Source organism: Phyllostomus hastatus, unplaced genomic scaffold (assembly GCF_019186645.2).
Source record: "Phyllostomus hastatus isolate PE091 unplaced genomic scaffold, TTU_PhHast_1.1 phas_contig_58, whole genome shotgun sequence".
Classification (NCBI taxonomy): Eukaryota; Metazoa; Chordata; class Mammalia; order Chiroptera; family Phyllostomidae; genus Phyllostomus; species Phyllostomus hastatus.
This window is the reverse complement of record NW_025333916.1, coordinates 29,033,456-29,055,428: the sequence shown is the minus strand read 5'-3', so window position 1 is coordinate 29,055,428 and position 21,973 is coordinate 29,033,456. Positions and strand designations below refer to the sequence as shown.

General features: G+C 38.7%; 1 non-coding gene across 1 annotated transcript; it reads left to right on the top strand.

The window, feature by feature from the left end:
- Positions 1-13,100: 13,100 nt before the first annotated feature.
- LOC123825043 lies at positions 13,101-13,262 on the top strand. The gene has a single exon (XR_006786824.1). It is a non-coding gene; the product is annotated as a U1 spliceosomal RNA (small nuclear RNA).
- The last annotated feature ends 8,711 nt before the right edge of the window (positions 13,263-21,973 follow it).

Below are 21,973 nucleotides of genomic sequence, written 5' to 3'. Positions count from 1 at the left end.
GGCCACCAGCTACACGCAGCTATTGCACACACTTGAAGTGTGTTGAGTGTGACTGAGGAATGGAATTTTACATTTTACTTGATTTATTTAAAACTGGGAATTCCATTTTGGAAGTATTTTATGAATGTTTAGAACAACATAGTATCTATTTTTGACTACTAATTTTATGAAATATAAATACATACCAAGTATTTCCACTGAAAATTTAGTGTCCAAGTTGAGATGTATTGTTAAGTGTAAAACACAGACCAGATTTCAAAGATGTATTATAAGAAAAGGTAAATTATCTCATAAAAAAGTCTAAAAACATTGATTATATGTTGAATAATGACATTTTAGGTATATTGTATCACATAAAATATATTAAAAATAAATTTATCTTTTTAAAAACTTTTAAATGTAAAACTGCATGTGTGGCTTGTTATCTTTCTATTAATAGTGTCAACCTGGACCCAGTGTAGTTCCTCCTCTAATTACTATTTATCTGTTCTTTTCTTATTGAAAAGTAGCTACTGTAAGACCAAGTTACTGCCCTGAGCAGCTAGTTGTCTGCCTAATTTTCTTTTGTTAAAATACCAGTAAGACTTTCCTCATCTTACCAGTCAAAAGAGCTCGATGTGCTGCTGTCTTTCTTTCCTCCCTTCCTTTCCTCCTCCTCATTCTTCTCCCCCTATTCCTCTCACCTCTACTGACCTGCATTTTCTCTCAAGTTAAATAATTTAACTCATGGTATTTTTGCTGCCTAACCTTGAAATCTTCCCTATTTCCTATGTATAATAGATTTTTCCTATGAAACCACCCTTTCTGATCAATACAGAATGTACTTAACCTTATATTGATGCAATATTGATATTGGTAATGTTTGCAGGAGGGAAGAATATAGTTAAAATTCCAACTATAAATACATTAACTTAGTGCTGTATACATTTATTTAAAATTGTAATTATTTTCTTAAATGATTTTTTCTTCCTTGAGCAGAGGTGTGACTGTGTAGTCACTGTAAGAAGCAAACTGGATATGGGGGAAAAGTGGGCATCAAAAATAGCTTTACCATCAGTAGTCTGGATGAACAAGAGGATGGTGGTATAATTAACAGGATTAAGCAAGCGAAGGGGAGGAGCTGTTTGGGGGCAGACACTGAACATCTTCAACTGGGTATATTAGTTGTGGAGTGCCGGTAGGCATGAAGTCAAGTTTTTCTAGCAAGCAGCTACAAACGGAAGCTGTCTGTCCAATGTGGTAGCCACTAGTGATCAGATTAAAATTTAAATTATGTGCTCAATAGTCATATGTGACCAGTAGTCACTATATTGGACAACACAGATTAGAACATTTCCATTATCACTGAAAGTTCTGTTGGACATTACTAGTCCTTGAGTTGGGGCTGGTCCTTGTTAAAGAAGTTTGGGGTCAATGATTTAGAGGTGATAGCTGCAGTTGGAAACTAGATGAAGTCACTGAGGTGGAGAAGGTGTAATGAGAGGAGAGAAATATAAGATCTAACCTAGGAAAACTCCCATCTTAACGGAATGAGCAGACAAAGGGAAGAATGAAAAAGACAATCACAATCTTACTTTTTTCTCCTACTGTGCTGCACAGTATGAAAAGAGGAATTTATTGTGTAGATTGTGAAGCTCCTTATGTAATGGCTATTGAGTATGACAAGAACAGCATATTCAAAACAGAATTTTGTGAAAGGACATGTGTTATAAACTGTGATTTCTTGCACCAAAGCAAAATGTTATACTGTGGCATTGGATTGTTTCTGCAAGGGAGAGTAATATACTTGGGAGGATTTTTTGTTGTTGTTGTTGTTTTTTCTTTTTCTTTTCCTGGTAACTTTAAGTCAGTTAAGGTTTAGAGTTTACATAATTAACATGTTCAATAGATTCTCTTTCAAATACAATTTGCTTTATTAAGCTTTTGGCAAGTGCAGCATTATAGTCAATTCATGATTGGATTCTGAAATAACTGCTTGTGGTGCAAGCTGGGTAAAGCAAGTACATTATTCTTCAGTGCTAGAATTGTTGAATTTGTGGGAGCTTCAGAGCCTGACTGAAGTTCTTGTTCAGACCAAGGCTTCTTTATTTCTCTGAGAGGTGGTCTTTGGAGGACTTCAGGGAGGCTAAAAATGGTGGCATTGTTTTTCTTAGATGTGTTCATGTCCGTGAATTAATGGACTGGCTTAAAGAGTTGAACAAATGTATGATTTAAAATGGAATTATGCTTCATCTAATGTGAAGCACATAGTTTGGGAGTAAAAATGATAAAAGAGCAAATATTATACCATGATTAGTTTGATCACTAAAATATATTCTGGAAGTTCCTTGATTATGTGACCCTTGAAAAACATCTAGTTTAAGAGAGGGTTATGTGATGAAGAGACAGCTGGATAAATTTGGATATATAAGGAGACTTAAGTGGAAATAGTCCATGTGGATATTTAGTATTTTCAATGTAATTGTTAGCAAATGTCTGTCCCGTTTTCATTTAGTATGGATGATGTCGAGCTTCCCTTTCTGCCAAGTAAAATAGGGATTTATCTGCTGTTGAAGACTACTCTTATTCAGAAATAATTTTTAAATATTACAAATAAAAAGACGATTGCCCATTCTCCTCTTCCGTGTTGTTCTTCTAGGCCAGCAGAAACACATACTTGATGCAGACCCCAGCTCGTGGGGTCCATGTCATTATGGATGAAATATGAGACAAATTCCCATGGACTACGCATCCTGTGAAGGAAAAGGGATGGCCTGGCTTTTCTCTCAAGGGGAGCAAAAGCCTCTGCCCTTGTTCCAATGAGCTTTTATTGTCTTACTGGGCACATTACAAGAAGATCCTCATTAACTATGCACAGGCTTGCTTTAGGTGGTTACCTTATACAGCAAACAAAGGAGAGGATGCTGGTAATCACAACACAGAAGAGGGATATTTGCAAATGAAAAAGCAAAAGTAGTTGGACTGGTTACACTCACCCTTGGAAGGTTTAGCATGGTTTTTAGGAAGTTGCTTTGCAGTAAATGTCCTCAATTCAGGGTGAGGGAGTTTTAGCAAAAAGCAAGACTCATAGTGACCTAAGTACATTGTAGGCCTGATTCCCCACGGGAGAACCTATCCGTGGGCGTGGGTCCTGTGCATCTCCAAGTGGGAGCTGGGCCCACACCACGCAGAATGACCTCCCACACATACTCATCTTCTCAAAGGCATCACTGAGCACCTCCCATAGACTTCTTTTCTGTCCTTAAGCCATGAGTTTGACATTCTTGTTAGATGTTAGGCCCCTGCTGGGCCTGAAGACTCTTCATTCATCTATGTGTTCTAATCACCTACCTGCCAGAGTGCTGGACTTGTGATAGACTCTCAATAATTTCTTTATTGATTCCTTGCCTCATTCCACAAAATATTTGAGGCAGCTAGTAAACATTTGTTGAATTGTGTTGATAAGTTTTTACTTGTTTAATAAATAAAGTATGAATTCTACTATATTGGTTTCCTATACCTTCCATAACAAAATATTACAGACTTGGTGGATTAAACAACAGAAGTGTATTTTTTCAAAGTCCTGAAAATTAGAAGCCCAAGACCAAGGTGCCAGAAACATTAGAATTTTTTGAGGCCTCTCTCCTTTGCTTGTAGATGGATTCCTTCTATGTCCTCACATGGTCTTTTCTCTGTACCCATGTGTTCAAATTCCCTCTTCTTATAAGGACACTAGTCAGATGGGATTACAGCCCAACCTAACAGTCTCATTTTAATACAAGTACCTCTTTAAAGGTCTTTTCTTCAAATACAGTCACATTCTAAGGTATTGGGGATTAAGACTTTAAGATATGAGTTTTGGAGAGACACAATTCAGTCTATAACACAATTTTCTTCAGCAAAATAAACCACATATCCAACTCAGAGTCAAATAAATAAAAATGAAAATAAATTTGTTCATTGTATGGACATAGAACTAGCAGTCTCACTTAGATAGTCAGTTTGAGTAAATGTAGGGCAACAAATCTCTATACACATACACGCACAAATAAATTGTGAATGATGCTGGCTAATGACCATCTCCAAGGACAAAATTACCAACAAGTGAAGTACTTTGATGTTTACATTTTTACCCTCAAAATAGGTTTTTTTGAGTAGTTGAGTTATTCTTTGATTCTTGTAGGTGCCCTAACCAGAGATTGAACCTGCAACCGTGGTATATCAGGATAACACATTAAACAACTGAGCTACCAGCCAGGGCTGAGCTGTTCTTTGAATTACACAAGCCCTGCACTTCTTAGGAGGAAGCCAATTTCAACACGTATTTTCATGTAGACTCATAAAAAGCCCCAAATGGTAATGACTTTGTTCCAGAGAGGCCAATCACTTCTTCCATCAATGATTTCATCTTAGTTCCTACACATCTTTCTTAAAAGACAGTCTGTTCCCTCACACCCTGATAAATGGGCCATAGATCATATGATTGTTCTCTTTCCTTTCCTATCAGAGAAATTTGGGTCTGGAATAGACAAAATGCACTGATCACATTCTTTTCCTTGGGAAATTTGGAATTGGGCTCAAAGATTCGAGTCTCTGTTGGATAACTGAATGAAGAAACTAAGAAACATAGTGGGGGCATGGGCGATAGAGAAGAAAGAGGCAGAGTTGAAAGACTATATGGCTCCTGAGAGGTAGAAGAGTAACTTCAGTTTCTGACTTTTCATGTCCATTTTCCTAGTTTTTCATGTCCATTTTCTTGAAACTTAATTTTATTTACTTTCTTTCTTTGGGATTTATTAGATATTCCTTCAGCCTTTCAATGATACAATCTATGCTGTGCATCTGAAACTAATACAAAGAGATATTGAATGTAAACTGTAATTGAAAAATAAAAAATAGCAATTATGCAAACAAATACAATGCTCATTATTATTTGTTTTCCACTACATGTGGGATGCTATGATCATATTTCAAGTGCATTATGTACTTTAGTCTCAGTGAAATCCTATGAAATAAATGCTATGATTATCTTCACTTTGGAGGTAAGGAAATGGAGGGCTAGAGAGATGAAAGGAAAGCCTCTCTTCTGTTTCCTTCCTGTTTAGCATGCCAGTATGAGGGCTCATGTCTGAAGCTGTAGTAGCTGGGTTTTTGTTTGTTTGTTTGTTTGTTTGTTTGTTTGTTTGTTTTACCACAAGGCAAGAAGCATGGTAACAAAATATCAACACTCTGTGTATGGTGGAGCAGAAGAATGGAAAGAATTTAGGACATTTATACCACTGAGCTCCTAAACAAAGCACAGAACCACCCAACTCTAGATGTCTTGTTAAGAAAACAGTTTTATTGCATGTTTATGTCAATCTTAGGTTTTTCATTGTCTGAGTTAAATGTACTTTTATGTACATCATGTCTGGGGAAGAAGAGCTGGTTCAGTTTGGGTAGAGGGTGGAGTACGGGAAGGTCAGATGAAAATAGGAAAGTTAGGAACTATTATAGAAGCTCTACATGGTAGACTTAAGACTTGACAGTTTGGTTGATAATAATAAGGAACCAATGAATGTTACTAACCATGAAAGTGACATGCCTAGAACTATGTATTAAAAGGTCCTCACTTAGAGATATTTAGTTTCAGTATAAGGAAAACTAGAACATGTTTGTAGACAAAACAATAGAATTTCATAGTGACATAAACCTTGAAGGTGTGGGAGAAAAAAGGATGACTACTGGAGCAGGTTTTACTGTGTTTTTTTGGAATAATGCCAGGAGACAAGGAGATGGAATAGCCATTTATAGTAGGAGGGAGGGAAATAATGTTTGACCAAAGTATTAATTTTAGATGGAGATACATAAAGGCAAGAGAGATCAAATTAAATGATATCAATCTCAAAAAGCCTAAGAGAAATGGTTAACTTAGGAAAGTGAGAAATGAAAGAATGGGGTTGAAAACTTTGAGAGAGGGGAAAAATTACTTAGCTCTCCACTCATGCTGATCTTATCCTAGCATACCAGCTGCAGTGTTGGCTGTACTCCAAGATGGCCTCCAGGGAGTTTCGTCTCTTGGTGTTCATGGCTGTGTACAGTGTCCCCCCACATAGAATCAGGCTAGTCTGTGTGATGGTGTGACTTGCAAGATCAGGCCATCCAGGGGATTGTGGTGTTTGTTCTCCTGGATTGCTTGCCATGGGGAAAATCAGTCTCCACACTGTGGGGACACTGGAGCAACTCTGTGGAGAGGCCCACGTGCAGAGGAACGGAGGCCTCCCACCAGAGGCCAGCATCAGCGTGTCGGTCATGGCAGTGAGCCTCCCTGGGGGCAGATCCTCCACTTCCAGGGCAGCTTTCGGGTGACCACGGCCCCAGCCAACACCTGACTGCAATACCCAGAAACACCCAGTCAGGTCCTTCCTGAATTCCTAACCCATAGAAACTGTGAGGTATGATAAATGTTCAATGTCATTTTAAGCCTCTACGTTTTGGGATAATTTGTTATACTGCAGTAGACAAATAATATAGTTGTTTATATGTTTGCATGTAAACTTGACTGAAACCTCTTTGTGGGTAAAAAAATAACTATTTTATTGCTTCCTTTTCACCTAATTCTTTGCTCAGTACCTGGCACATGCTTATTCAAGTGAATTAATAAGTGTAGCTTTAGAAAATATATCAGGGAATTCAAATAGCTGAATAAGAAAGTGAGGTGTAGACAAGTTTAGCCACCAGTTAACATGTTCCTGCTACATAGTCGTTTATGTATTGTGTGAAAATAGGTAAAGACAAAACATGTTTTCATTTCTGTGGATCCAGCGTAGGTATTGAATGACAGTAATTAAACAGATCTGTGAAGGTGATAAAACTCACAAGGAAAGTCTATTAAATTAGTGAGTTACTAAGTAAAGGGAGCCTATATTTTGCCTGATTGAGATAAATGATTCTTTATTTGATTCTGGAAAAGCCTAAGTGCAAGAAAACTTCAGACCTACCAGAGAAGGGCAGAGTAGGGAGTTAACTGGCAGAGTGTGAGGAGCAGCAGATCCAAAGGAAATTCTAAATTTGGTACAAATGGTAAACTCTTCAAAAAACAATCAAGCTAGATTCTTAACTCCTGTCATTTATTGAAATAAATTTTACATATTTATCAAACTTTAAGATGAAAATTTGGTCTCAGGATGGGGACCAAAACTTTCTAAATCTAAATGAAGAACATAGAAGGAAAAAAATACCAATTTGAATGATAAAAACTTAAGCTCTGTAGACCAAAAGCATGATAAGGCAAATTAAAAGACAAGCCAGGAGAAATACTTTCAGCACATATAATAGAGTTAATATTCTTATATTAAAAGAACTTGCAAGTTAGAAAAATTCTGAAGAACACTTTCATATTAAAAAGATTATTTAAAAAATTATGAAATATTTGAAGATTATTTTAGAAAATTTAGTTATGTTGTGATAAGATATTTTAGTAAAATTGATTATGTTTTGCTGAAATATTTATACCTAAGTCACTCTTAAGTTGATTTTATAAATAATTAAATATTCATAAATAATTTGATTTCTATCACAAAACAATAGTCTCATGTCATTCATTCTAATTCTCTCAGGCAAGTCATTTACTTTTTATTATTTGAACCAACGCTGTCCTGACACAGCAGCCAATACTCCAGATACTGTAGTCACCTGCTGTCATCACCATGAAATAAAAAATACAAGTGACAGCAATGTGGGGATCTCAGAGTGAATATCAGACAAACTTGTTCTGGTCATGTTTAAAACTCTCAGGTCATTGAGTTGCCCAGACTCTAAAGAAATAAACCTGTTTATGATAAACCATAGGCCTTAGTGGGTCATAATTGGTAATGTGAGCTTTCCATGACTCAGTAAAGAGACTGGTGTGCCATTTGGAAGGCTAAAATGATTCCTGGGTAATTAGCTGATAAGGTCCTTGCTGAGGCTGACTCACCAATAATCAGTGTCCCACAATAATCAAAATGCAGCACGTGTTGCCGTAACTTGATCTATGGAATCTCTCTGGTTTCCATGCCCTGTTTTGTACTTCTCAGGAGAAAATGAGCTCACCTACTCCACACTAGGAAGACAAGCAACCCAATTAAAACATGGAAAAAGGACCTGAACAAACACTCTTCAAGGAGGACTTACATAGGGCTCATAGACATATGAAAGGACCCTTAGCATCACTAGCCATCAGAGAGATGCAAATTAAAACCACAATGAGACACCATTTCACACCGGTCAGAATGGCCATCTTAAACAAATTAATAAACCACAAGTGCTGGCTGCTGGTGAGGTTGTGGAGAAATGGGAACCCTAGTACATTGTTGGTGGGAGTGCAGACTGGTACAGCGTCTGTGGAAAACAGTCTAGAATTTCCTCAAAAAACTAAAATGGAACTGCTTTTTGACCTGGAAATTCCACTGCTGGGATTATACAATAATAATGCTGAATCACCAATTCAAAAGAACCTATGCACCCCGATGTTCATAGCAGTGTTATTTATAATAGCTAGGTGCTGGAAACAGCTTAAGTGCCCATCAGTAAATGAGTGGGTCAAAAAACTGTGGTACATTTACACAATGGAATGCTACACAGAAGAAAGAAGGAACTCCTGCCCTTTGTGACAGCATGAATGGAACTAGAGAGTAGTACTACACTGAGTGAAAAAAGCCAGGCAGTGAAAGACAACTACCACATGATCTCACCTATAAGTGGGACCTAATCAACAAAACAAGCAAGCGAAATAGAACCAGAGACATGGAAATAAAGAACAAACTGACAGTGACCAGAAGCGGTGTGGGGCGGGTAGGGGGCTATTCGGGGAAAGATGAGGAAGGGTCAAGTCAAGGGACATGTATAAAGGACCCATGGACAAGGACAGTGGGTGTGGGGGGGGCAGATTGAATGTAGAGGGGGAGCAGGTAGGACAGGGGAGATCAATGGGGGAAAATGGGGACAATTGTAATTAAACAATAAAAAATGTTTTAAAAATGTTCTTCAAGATTTCCAATGTTTAAAACAAAAACTATTTTTACTGCAACAGGGTCCTCATTGTAATAGCAGGTTGTCTTGAAAGGCAAGCACAGGAAGGTGGAAGGCAGGCAGAGTGGAGAGAAAGGAGGGAGCAGTGTGAGAAGGTTGCGTGTGCCCCAGAGTCTACTTGACTCTGAGCTTGGACATCCTCCCCTCTGAGCGTCTGCTCAGTCAGATTTCCCTCAGGGCTAACACCTGTCATCCGGAGCAGCCCAAGGAAATAGCCAGTTGGAAAAAAAAAGTCCTTAGGGAGTGTCTGTTTAATTGTTAATGTTTCTAATCAATAGGAAAAACAGTTCTGGGAAAGCAGGATAGGGAGTATTAACTCTGTGCCCTTCCCAAGGGCAGGAATGGTGCTGGTGCCTGCTGGGGCCTCAAGGTCCTGGTTGGGGAGGCTGATGCAAGAGAAGGAAAAGAGAAAGGCAGCAGTGGGGGAGGAATGCATCTGATTCCGAGGGCTTCTCCGGATGTTGGAATGGAGAGATGGATGAAGATGTGGACACCCTGACCACATTTGCATGGAATTGCTTAGCATTTCTCCCTCCCCTATTTGAACCATGGTTTTATGGGGAATAGGTGATCGCCAAGGCTTGGAGGAAAGTGTAGAGCCAGCTGTACTATGCTCTTCTGGGGCCTTGAGACAATAATCCTAGAGGATTATTATCTGCTTGACTCTGTTTAGCTCTATCCTCCTATCCCTGTCTATCTCCCTCATCTTTTCTATATCGCTTTTAATATAAAATCCTTGTTTTTTACCCTATGAAAACCTTAAAGAAAATGCAACCTGTGAATAGCAGCATAGGTCTTCAATGCTTGAGGTTCAGTTACAGCTGAGGTGTTTTCTCCTGTTATCAGAAATCTGAGGAATATTTACTGAAATGGATGTGCTGAATGATTCTGGTTTTAGGGTCTCCGGAGTGCCCAGTGGATCACACACAAGGAGCGCCGGAAATGGCGTTGGACGAGGGAACAAATGCAGTGTTCTGGGAAGGCAAGGGAGGGCGAGGCTGGGCGCGTGGGCAGGCTTCATGGACGAGGTGGGCTTGTGAATAGGAAACGTGGGAAGTGAGTGACCTTCTGTGACCATTGTTATGAAGTGACTTCCTCTTATGGCAGTGAGGAGGGATCTTGATTCTACAGCCACAGTGAGTACTCTCTTGTCCAGGATCCATACCAAACAAAACAAGCAAACAATCTCCCCACACCCCCAAACAAACCCTCCCTCAAATATTTGTTTTCTCCTGATGGCATTTGACTATGTAAGTAATGTTCATAATATGCTACCTTGAGGCCTAACAAGACCCCGCAGGGCCCTCAGAGTCAAAAGAAGTTAAAAAACATGTTAAAACAGTTTGCCCGTGTAATGTAATCCCATTCCTATTTCATTGACTGCTCTTCATGGTTGAGTGTGAGGTATGTGAGTGGAAGCCATCCCAAACATTCTTGATAATGGACATTTCTAAATTAGAACAGGAATAAACTCTAAATATGAGGACTTTCTGCTTCAAATGGTTGTGCTTCTCCAAGCCTAATTCCAGGAAAAGCTATAAAGAAGGTTGTCTTCCTCACTTTTCTGCTTCAGTAAGTCATTTAACAATTTAGCAAACATTTTTTCTTTGCTAGTGCTAGGAGGTTCGAAGAGCAAATAAGACAAAATCCTTTTTAGAAGGAAGCTGAGGGGAGGCAGATATGAAAGCACATATTTACCTCAAGTTGTAGTCCATCTATAAAACTCAAGGAGAATAAAGTGAAGTGAGAAGACATGAATAATGTTAAGCTTTAGACTAACTTTGCTATTGTTTTAAATACAAAGAAATCCTGACAATATTTTCAATGGTGGTGTGTAAAATTCAGACACAGATTGAGAGCCCCTAAGTAGTGATGTGTCCCGTGCTCACCATGAGGGAGTGTGGATTGAATTCAGCCCGCGGCCCCCGGCCCCGTAGTGGAGGACGGGCTGGGTGATGATTCTCTGCAGGCGAAGTGTCCAGAGCAGCACAGGCGAAGTGCTTCCACAGGGTTTCCCTGTGCGCCCTGTTGTTTCTCTCCCTCCCTGTTGCTGATGAGACAACACTTCACTGGCTCTCAGCTTCATTCTGGGGGCCTAGGCCTTGCCCTGGAGTGTTTACCATCATTTTCAACCCTAACTCCCACTTTTTGGCCCTGAGTTTATACTTCTTGTTTTGGAGATGATCATTTTTTCTTTTCAAACCCAAATATATATATTTTAAATGTATTGGGGTGACATTTGTTAATAAAGTTATATAGGTTTCAAGTGTAGAACTCTATGATACATCATTTATAAATTGCATTGTGTGCCCACCACCTAAAGTCTTATCTCCTTCCATCATCATGCATTTGACCCCCTTTACTAACCCCGAAACCCCTTCCCTTTGGTAACCACATCACTGTTGTCTGTGTCTATGAGTTGTTTGTTCTTCTTGTTTGCTCATTTGTTGCTTTCATTTTCATAACCCACATATGACTGAAATCATATGGCTCTTGGCTTTTTCTGATTTAGTTCATTTAGCATATTCTCAGGGTCTATCCATGTTGCTGCAAATGGCACTATTTCATCTTTTCTTATGACTGAGTGTATTCCATTGTATATACGTACCAATCTTTTTATCCACTTATCTATCAAAGGACACTTCTGTTGTCTCTTTGTCTGGGCCACCGTGAATATGCCAACTAGACGTTTTTAAGTGATGTCCTCCTAGCCAAGGGTGTCTATATGTTTGCCCCTACAGGGGCACTCAGTCTTTTATCCCCAGTCTGCTGCCACCGGCACTGAGACACTCCTGAAAGGAAACTGGGCTGTGATGATGTGACCTTTTACTCTCATTATCTGTAAATATTTGGTTATTTTTCAGTTTACAATAAATAACCAAAACCACAAGTTGGGGTTTTATTTTCAATAATTTTCTTAATGTGCTAAGGTAGCAGGGGTCCCACACCAGTGTGAGGGCCTAGACTGTGTTCATTCTGGGGTTCAGATATTTCTGGAAATGCTAGATTTTATGCTTGGAGGATGAATTTGTCAGAGATTATTTGCAGGAATGTCTATCTCAAAGCAAGAAAGCAGAGGAGTTCAAGTTTGGGTCAAGGCCAGCAGGCTGGCAGAGGGGCTGGGCAATTCTGAGTATCATTCATATGGTCTTCCCTGGACCTAAGCAAAACCATGAAGGGAGTGAAATCTGAAAATGCTGCTTGGGAGGAATCGCTACAAGAAGTGAGGTTCATGAGGATGCACTTGGGAACAGATGCAATGGAATAGAAGCACACAGGTGAGGAAGACAACTCCTTTCTTCTTTGGTGAGGAGCACAACGGGTCTTGGTCACATGACCTACTTGGTACAACAGCCTCTTTATCTTGCAGTCAGCCTCCTTGTAGCCCCTGCAGGGGAGAACATGGCCATTGGCCTTCTACTGAGGCATTGCAGGAAAAAGGAGTGGAGGAAAATGTAGAGCTGGAGGGACACTGGCATTTCCACACATTCCACAGTCCTTGAGATAACAACAGTAAGAGGTGTGTGGTAAAGGTCGTTGTAGGGATTTAATCTTCCCCACCCCAAGCATGACTGGTACTGTGATCTGAGACTCCTTTGGCTTGGGCAATGCATAGGTAGCAGGAAAGTGAAGACCACATGAATGCTTCAGAAATTATTAGAATGTGACTGTTTACAGAAAGGAACACAAATGACCTTTGCTTGTTCAGTCTTCTCTAATTGATCTTCACAGGGTATTTCTTATTTTGCCTCAAATTTAATTTTAAATTAAAACAAGCAAACAATCTCCCCACACCCCCCAAACAAACCCTCCCTCAAATATTTGTTTTCTCCTGATGGCATTTAACCATGTAAGTAATGCCATTTAATTTAATTAATTAAATTTAAATTGCCTAGTTCATTGGTTATGACAAATGCACCACTCTGATGGAAGATGTTGATAGTGGGGAGACTATCTGTGTGCCAGGGTAGGGGATATATGGAGAATCTCTGTTATCTCCCATGTTATCTCCTGCTCAATTTTACCTATGAACCTAAAACTGCCCTAAAAAATTCTTTAAGAAAAGGGTGCAACTTACCTGGCAGGGGAGATAGCATGTTCATGAAGGCGGTTTTCCCAGGGCGAGGGCTATCCATCTCACTCTGGATGTGCTGACCCCTGTGACTTTCCCAAACGTGGGAATCTCGAGTGCCTGATTTGTGGTGGTGGCAGACTGCATTCACACTCTCCTCTGGAAAAAAAAAAAAAGAAAAGGAGGCAATAGTTTTGCAGTTCTTAGCTGTGACTGTGTATGGAGGCAGGGCAATAGAAACTCTCTGTGTCTTCTGATTAATACCATTATGAACCTAAAACTGCTATATAAATTAGTCCTTTAAAAATCTCAATAACAGAAAAGTAGTTAAAGAATGCTATGCTGTAGGTTTGGAAACTAATAATGGATTCAAATCTGGTTATTAAAGTAAATAATACATAATAAAATTTTAAAGATTAGTGTAACATCATTTTTTCAATTATATATAATCATGAGAGAAATCATTAGAAACATCAGCAAGACTGAGAAGCAGAGATAATATGGTGCAAATGGCAGGGGGACTCTATGTATTCTTAAATTTTTGTCTTAAATAGAGACACTCAAAATGTGCCATTTGGTACTTTATTAAAATTGTTAGAAAATAAAGTTTTTGAAAAACTAGAATAAATTGACTTTGGATAGGGTAAACCAATCAATATTTTAAAAATGTAAGTTCTCTCTAGATCAATCTGTAAACAATGCAATTCTAATTTATCAAAAACTTTTCTGAAACTTGACAAAATGACTCTAAACAGTATCTGAAAGAAAGTATAAATGTGAGAATGAACAAGAAATTTTAAAAGAGGAAATATTAACAGAACTTACCTTGACAAATACTAAAATGTGTTAAACAATGTAATTCTGAGATACTCTAAAGGTAAATTTAAAAAATATGATATAAAAAGATGCTCAATGTCACTAATCATCAGAGAAATGCAAATTAAAAACATGAAGAGATATCCTCGCACACCGATCAGAATGGCTATAATCCATGAGGCAACAAACAAGTGCTGGTGAGGATGTAGAGCAAAAAGAACCCTAATGCACTATTGGTGGGAATGTAAATTTGTGCAGCCATTGTGGAAAACAGTATGGAGGTTCATCAAAAATTAAGTGTGGGCCCTGGCTGGTGTAGCTCAGTGGATTGAGCTCGGGCTGAGAACCAAAGCATTGCAGGTTGGCTTCCCAGCCAGGGCACATGCCAGGGTTGCAGGCCACAGCCCCCAGCAACCGCACATTGATGTTTCTCTCTCTCTCTTTCTCCCTCCCTTCCCTCTCTAAAAATAAATAAATAAAAAATCTTTAAAAATTAAATGTGGAACTGCCTTATGACTCAGCAATTCCACTTTTGGGTATATATCCAAAGAAACACAGGATACTCTTTCAAAAGGATATATGCATCCCTATGTTGATTGCAGCATTATTTTCAATAGCCAAGGAAGCAACCCAAGGGACCATCAATAGATGGGTGCTTAGAAAAGGTGTGGTACACATACACCATGGAATATGACTTGGTCATAGAAGAGAATGAAACCTGACTATTTTTGACAGCATTGATGGACCTAAAGGGATTTATGCTAAGTGCAATACATCAGACAGAGAAAGACAACTATCACATGATTTCACTTATATCTGGAATCTAAAGAGCAAACTAAACTAACATATAAAACAGAAACAGACTTACAGATACAGAGAATAGACTGATTGTTGTCAGAGGGGGGAGGGTTGGGGGATGGATGAAAAAGAAGGGATTAAGAACTCTGAATTGTTTCTTACATAATAGTCTTGAGGATGTAAGATACAGCAAAGGGAATACAGTCAATAATATTGAAATACTATGTACAGTGCCAGGTGGGTACTTGAAATATCAGGGAACCACTTTATAAAGTATATGATTGTTGAACCACTGTTGTATACCTGAAAGTGTTACAAAATAATATTTAATGTAAGCTATAATTGAAAAAAAATAAAAATCTATATGATAAAGATGATATTGTAAATCAATAAGAAAAATATGTGTTTTTTAGAAAAAATGTTCTGGAAATATTGTATAGTTATCTGGAAATTAATAAACCTGGATTCAGTGACATAAATTTTGGATAGACCATTGAGTTAGATGTATACATAAAACTAAAACCCCTAACTAACCAAACAAAAAACTATAAAACCAATAGGAGGCAGCATGGTTATCTATTTATTTTTGTTATATAGGGTGTATAAGACTTCCTAGTTATTAATTGACTTGAAATCCAAAGCTCATCAAGGAAATTTAGAGAATGATGGACAGTAATAAAAGCTAACTGGTCATTTTCTATGTGCTAGGCACTCTTTGGGCTCTTTAAATTTTCTTTTACTCATTTAATACCCATAACCAGATAAGGCATATAGATTTTAATACTAGATATCTTTTACAGGTTTGGGAACCAAAGCAAAGGGAAGTTAAGTAACAGGAAGTAGATGGTGAAGCTGGAATTCTGAACCCAGTCAGTTTGATTCAGACCTAAGTGCTTTCCAAGGTACCATGCTACTGAACACTTTCTTAAATAATGGGAACAAATGCGCACAGAAAAATTCAGTATAAAATCAAAAAAGAAATTGTTGCGCGTGGGTCACCGGCCAGCAGTGACCACGGAACGCTGTGGATGGCTCGACGATAAACACGCGAGAAAAAACAACACATGCACAGAGACAAACTAGTTTCTGTGGGGAAGTAGGGACAGAATGGCCACCCCCCCTAGTGGGGGAGCGCGCTGATTTACCGTCCATACCTGCTTTTATTAGGCTCATTTTGCATAATAATTCAGGTAAAGTACAGTACTCATTAGGGGGAAGTAAGGAACTATAGAAAACAAAGAACTCTGCCGGTCTATTGAGTTGGGGGGTCAAAGAGCTGTAAGACTGAAGAACAAACTAACTTCCTCCTAAGACCCTTCTCATTCAACTGAGAGCATTCTAAACAAAGAAGGTTTCACAGTAATTTACATATTCTTTCTTAGACCTGATCACCCCTGGGAATCCGCACTTCTCAGTACCGAGCTGCACCACCCTGTCATTGTTTCAGGCTTAGGTGGAGCAAGGGAACTAGGTAACCAAGAGATAAGGAGATTTTCTCCCAGACGAAGAGAAATCAGACTTTACCAAAGCCGAGGAGCGAGGGTCCATCACCCCCCTTTTGCTGCAGCCCCCCAAGTCCTTCTTTTGGGGGGCCTCCCAAAGTGATCGTGCCTGGCTTAGGTCGTTCCCCCGTGGGGAATCTTACCCGTCTTTGGCTAACCGACCAAGCTTTTTGGGGGTTCAGTCATGAATAAAGCAGCAGAAGCAGCATTCCTGCCAGGGAGATAAGCTTTTGTCTCCTTGCTGGCTCACGGTTCCAAGGGCGTTCCCTTAGCTTTAGCCTAGGCGGGGGTTTCAGCCTCTGATACCAGTCAGGGCGGTTCCCAACAAGAAATGACAAACAGGAAGTTATTAGCCCCACCTACTGGCAGTCAAAGGCCAATGAACACTTAAGAATTAAGAAGACATACCACCCAGTAGATAAATGGACAAATTTCACAGTGAGATAATTCACACAATAAGTAACACATGACTAATAAACATGTAAAAAGATCTTCATTCCCATTAATAATTGAAGTAATACAAATTGAAGAATGAGACACCTTTTTCAACTGTTATGTTGTTTCAATGTGTCAAAGTTAGACAAACAGTTTCTCTTTACACATTATTAGTTGGTGGCAACATATATTGGTGCAATGTTTTGAAGTGGAAGTTTAGCTATATCTATTAAAATGGAACATTTACAAAAGCAATTCTATGGGAATTTATTTAAAAGAAATATTCCTTCATATGACCAGAGGAATGTGTGTTTATATAGAAGATTATTCATTATGATATTGTTTATAATGGCAAAACGTTGAAGCCATCTAAATATTCATTAGTAGGGAATTAGCTAAACTCAAAAAAAAGCTAAAGAATGAATAGTGATGATTTTCAGAGGGGGAGAGGAATTGGAGGAATCATGGAGGAATTTTACTTTTTTCCATCTTATTTATTTTTCATTTTTAAAGATTTTATTTGTTTTTAGAGAAAGGGAAAGGGAAGGAGAAAGAAAAGGAGAGAAATATCGATCAGTTGCTTCTTGCAAGAGCCCCAAATGGAGATGAAACCCACAACCCAGGCATGTGCCCTGATCAGCAATTGAAATGGTGACTTTTTGGTTTGCAAGACAATGCCCAACCAACTGAGCCACACTGGTCAGGGTCTTATATTTCTTTATTTTAATGTTTTTACAATATTGAAGTAGTACTTTTACAATCAGAAATAATTATTTTTAAAAAGTTATTTTTAGAAAATACTGTGATTATTAAAACACATTAGTAATACTAAATAATAACAAGTAGATGAGCACTATATTAAAATATTAGAAAACTTACTTGGAATTTATCAAAGAGTCAAATGAAAAGTGGATTTGATCACCTTACTATATATCTAAATACTTGAGATATCAATTCCGATTTTAAAATATCTTAGTAGACAAAGCAGTGTAGCTTACAACATGATTAAGATTATTTATGTTAACAAACTATAGAAATTATCTCTGAAAGCTATAAGAGAGATACAAATTAAAACCACAGTGAGATATCACTTCACACCAGTCAGAATAGCCATCATAAACAAAGCAAGAAACAAATGTTGGAGAGGTTGTGGAGAAAAGGGAACTCTAGTACACTGTTGGTGGGATTGCAGACTGGTACAACCACTATGGAAAACAGTATGAGATTTTTCTCAAAAAACAAAGAATGGATCTGCCTTTTGACCCAGCAATTCCACTGCTGGGATTATATCCTAAGAACCCTGAAACACCAATCCAAAAGAACCTATGCACCCCAATGTTCATAGCAGCACAATTTACAATAGCCAAGTGTTGGAAGCAACTTAGGTGCTCATCAGTAAATGAATGGATCAAAAAACTATGGTACATTTACACAATGGAATTCTATGCAGCAGAAAGAAAGAGGGAGCTCCTACACTTTGCAACAGCATGGATGGAACTGGAAAGCATTATGCTAAGTGAAATAAGCCAGGTGGTGCAAGACAAATACCATATGATGTCACCTTTAACAGGAACCTAAACAACAAAATAAACAAGAAAAACATAACCAAAGACACTGAAATAGAGAACAGGCTGACAGTGACCAGAGGAGAGAGGGGAGGGAATTTCAGGGGACAAGGGGAAGGGTTTATAGGAACAAGTATAAAGGACACATGGACAAAAACAATGGCAGAGGGTGGAAATGGGAGGGAGGTGGGGAGGGCTGGAGGGAGGGCTGGGATGGGAGTAAAAGACAGAAAACTGTCTTTAAATTTATTTACTGAATATTAAATAAATATTCAGTGAATAAATATTTACTGCTTTTCTATATCTGTATCTTGGAAGAAGATACTAAATTATGCTACAAAAAATTACTATAACAGTTACCAAAATATTAATGTGTTGGATAATAAAAATACTATTATAATTCTCTTCTTTTTATCCTTTAAGTCTTACTTGTTATTTAATCTTATTTTATAATCTCTTTATATTACTTTTGTAATAGGCAAAATCTGTTTTTTAACTTAAATTTTAAATGCATTGTAATCTTTGATCACCAAATTCCTTGTGAACATCACCCATAAAATGATAATTGCAACAGTAAGCCACATGTCAATTTGTACTTAGGAGAAAATATCAAAATTTGCATAACATTTTGTCCAACATATGTCAATTCATTCTGTTGTATTTTTTAAAATAATCATGGGAGATAAGTATGGTTGCTGATTCAGAATGAGATTCAGGATTTTTTCCAGTGTACTTCAAACGTTTTAACACGTCAGAAATGTGCTGCTCATTTATCAAAGTAGCACAGCTACTTCTAAGAGCAATTTTCAGTGGGGTAATCTTTTGGATATTTAACCATCCCCACTAAAACGAAATGTTCCAATTTTATTTAATTAATTTTTAAAATAGCAAAATGAAGTTCATTAGCTCTGACATCATATTCATGGGAGAAATGTCCATTATAACGAAGTTGAACTGGGACTCACTGTGTGAAGCTGTGTTATCAGCCTGTGTAATGCTTATGAGGCAGATCCTGGCCCTGATGGTTGCACAGAATGTGATTGTGGTACTTCCTTCCTACAGTGCTGCAAAATAAGTTTATTTTCATAAATAATATAACAGGGTAGTCTAAAGAAATTTATACAACTGATCCCTTTCTTTTCAAGTAATTGATTCCTAGCACTTTGATGACATAAAGGATAGCCATGGTATCAGAGGCACAGAGTCATGCAACAGACTGACAGGTATAAGAAGGGACGGGGAAGTGGGGACTGATTGGAAGAAGGGGAAGGGATTAGTCAAAGAACATGTACGAAGGACCCATAGACATGGACAGTGGTGCGGGGACTGACTGTGAAAGTGAGGGGCAGGCGGGGTGGAGGCGGGCAAAGGGGAAAAAAGTGATACAAGCACAAAGAGTAAAATATTTTTAAAAAGAAACAAAAATATTTTTAAAAAGTATAGCTATGGTAAGGACTATCTCTACTATTGAGCTAAAATCCACGTAGTTATTAAGAGCAAGTTCTGAAGTAACTTCATTTAGACTTTTCTCTAAAGCTACTAATAGTTAAGAGAGACTCAGGAAAGAGTGGGGCTGCAAGGGAAGGAGGGAAAAGGACTCAGTGTGAGTCTTCTTATTTGAGAAAGAAGCATTGGAGACAAGCTTTCATTTGAATTAGCCAAAGAAACATAGAAAAATAGATACCTTTTAAAAATATTTTATTGTTTATGCTGCTACAGTTGTCCCACTTTTCCCCCTTCAACCCCTTCCACCTTGCCGGTCCCCCACTTCCATAATCAGTTCCCTCACCGTTGTCCATGTCCATGGGCTCTTCCTCTATGTTCTTTGACTAATTCCTTCACCTTCCTTCAATCAGTGTCCTCCTCCCCTCCCCCTCTTACAGCTCTCAGTCTGTTCCATGATTTCATGCCTCTGGTTCTATTTTGCTCATTAGTTTATTTTGTTCCTTAGATTCCTCTTACAAGTGAGATCATATGGTATTTGTCTTTCACCTACTGGCTGATAAACATAGATTCCTGACTCAGGCATAATGGAAGTTAGATATGGCCAAGTCGGGTAGAGTTAATGTAAAGCCAAGCTCGTGTGGGGGTGCTCTCTTGGTTGGGGAATGTGTTGAAATAAAGGAAGTTGCACTTGCCTGCCTTCTCTACTAAGTGTTGGGTATCCTCATGCTGTGTCCCCAGCTATGCCCTCTGTGGTAGAGAGAGAATAAAGGATTTGCTAGATGGTGTCAGTGGTGTCTGGGGAACCCAGGTATTTGGCTGCGCATTGTCAGCAAGGAGACTTGGACTACTTATTTGGTGTTTTGACTGTTCCCATAAGGCAGTGCAAAGGCTGGAGGCTCTAAAACGTTAGGAGCACTAAGAGTGATATAAAGGGCTTGTTACAAATGCTGACTCCTGGCCACCCCTCCCCCACTTCTAATTCAGTAGGTCTGCAGTAGAAAATGATCTGCATCTTAATTCAGATCTCTAGGTGATTCTGATGTGCCTTACGTGTTTCTGACGGTTGAGAAGGAAGCTGAATGGAAACAAGGGAACGAGATAGTGTAGGGAATGGTGGACAATGTGCTCTCCTCTCCTTGTTCTTTGCTGCATCTGCTTTGCTGTGATTGGCCTTTCTGCTGGGCGAGAGTGAGTGGAGGTGAGTGAGTTCACCCAGGGACTTGAGGAAATGTGACACAGAAGCCTCTATGGGAAGTCCCCATTTTCACTGGCTGTATGTAGAAGGGAGAATGGTCCCTACCAGAATTATGCCCCTTTCCTTCTTTTCAGACATTGCAAGGCCTCAGGAAGAGAAAGTTGATGCAACTTTTGGGCAGATGGCTCAGTACACAGTACATTATACAGTACATTATATTATTACTGAGTCTTAGTATGACTGTGCGTTGAGTCAAGTAATCATCTCACAGAGAGAAAAATACGCTTCAACAGAGCTAATCCTGACCCATTTGAGAATTCATAAATGAACCATAAAATCATAACTGTGCAAGAGGAACTCCACAGAGGCCATATTTATATATGTATTTGGCAAAACCTGAAAATCACAGTCTCCAACTCTAATCGGCCCATTTAGAAATTGTGTCTACTAAAGCTTCAGTATAATAGATGTTTATTTTAAGAGAACTAAAGACTTTTCAGATTCTACACAAGGCTCTACTCTATGAATAGGTCCTTAGTGTGCAATTAATCACTTTTAGTTATTAATTTTAAACCACTTATTGCAGATTATTTGTTGTCAATCCTGCTTGCTAAGAGTACATATGTGTTAAGGTACCTAATGTACTAATTCATAAAACGGCTGAGAATGACCAGCTGATCTCATTGAGTGGCTTTATTTTCAAATTGGGGAATTAATTCAAAGGCGAGGTTTTACCATTATGCACACAACAAACTTTAAAAAAGTCTGGAAGTGCAGTGCTTTTACTTGAGAACAGGAGTGAAAAAGGATTCTGGAAGGCATTTCCCTGGCAGAGAAGACAAGAAAAACTGAGAGAGGAAGCAGCCACCTTGCAGGGTCAGCCTGCAAGGTGGCTTTCTGCCTTGGCCTCAGAAGGCCTTGCCCTTCTGCTCAGTGGAGTTATCATGTAGCCAAGATGTTGGAGTAACACCTAGCAAGAAGAATCACACACATTAAATTAGAACTTGGGAGTCATTGATTTCACGCTCCAAGGGGAAGAAAATTTGGTGATGGAAAATTTGGTGAAGCTCTGAACTGGGACAGATGGTAGGATGTGGCAAGACCACAACTCTAG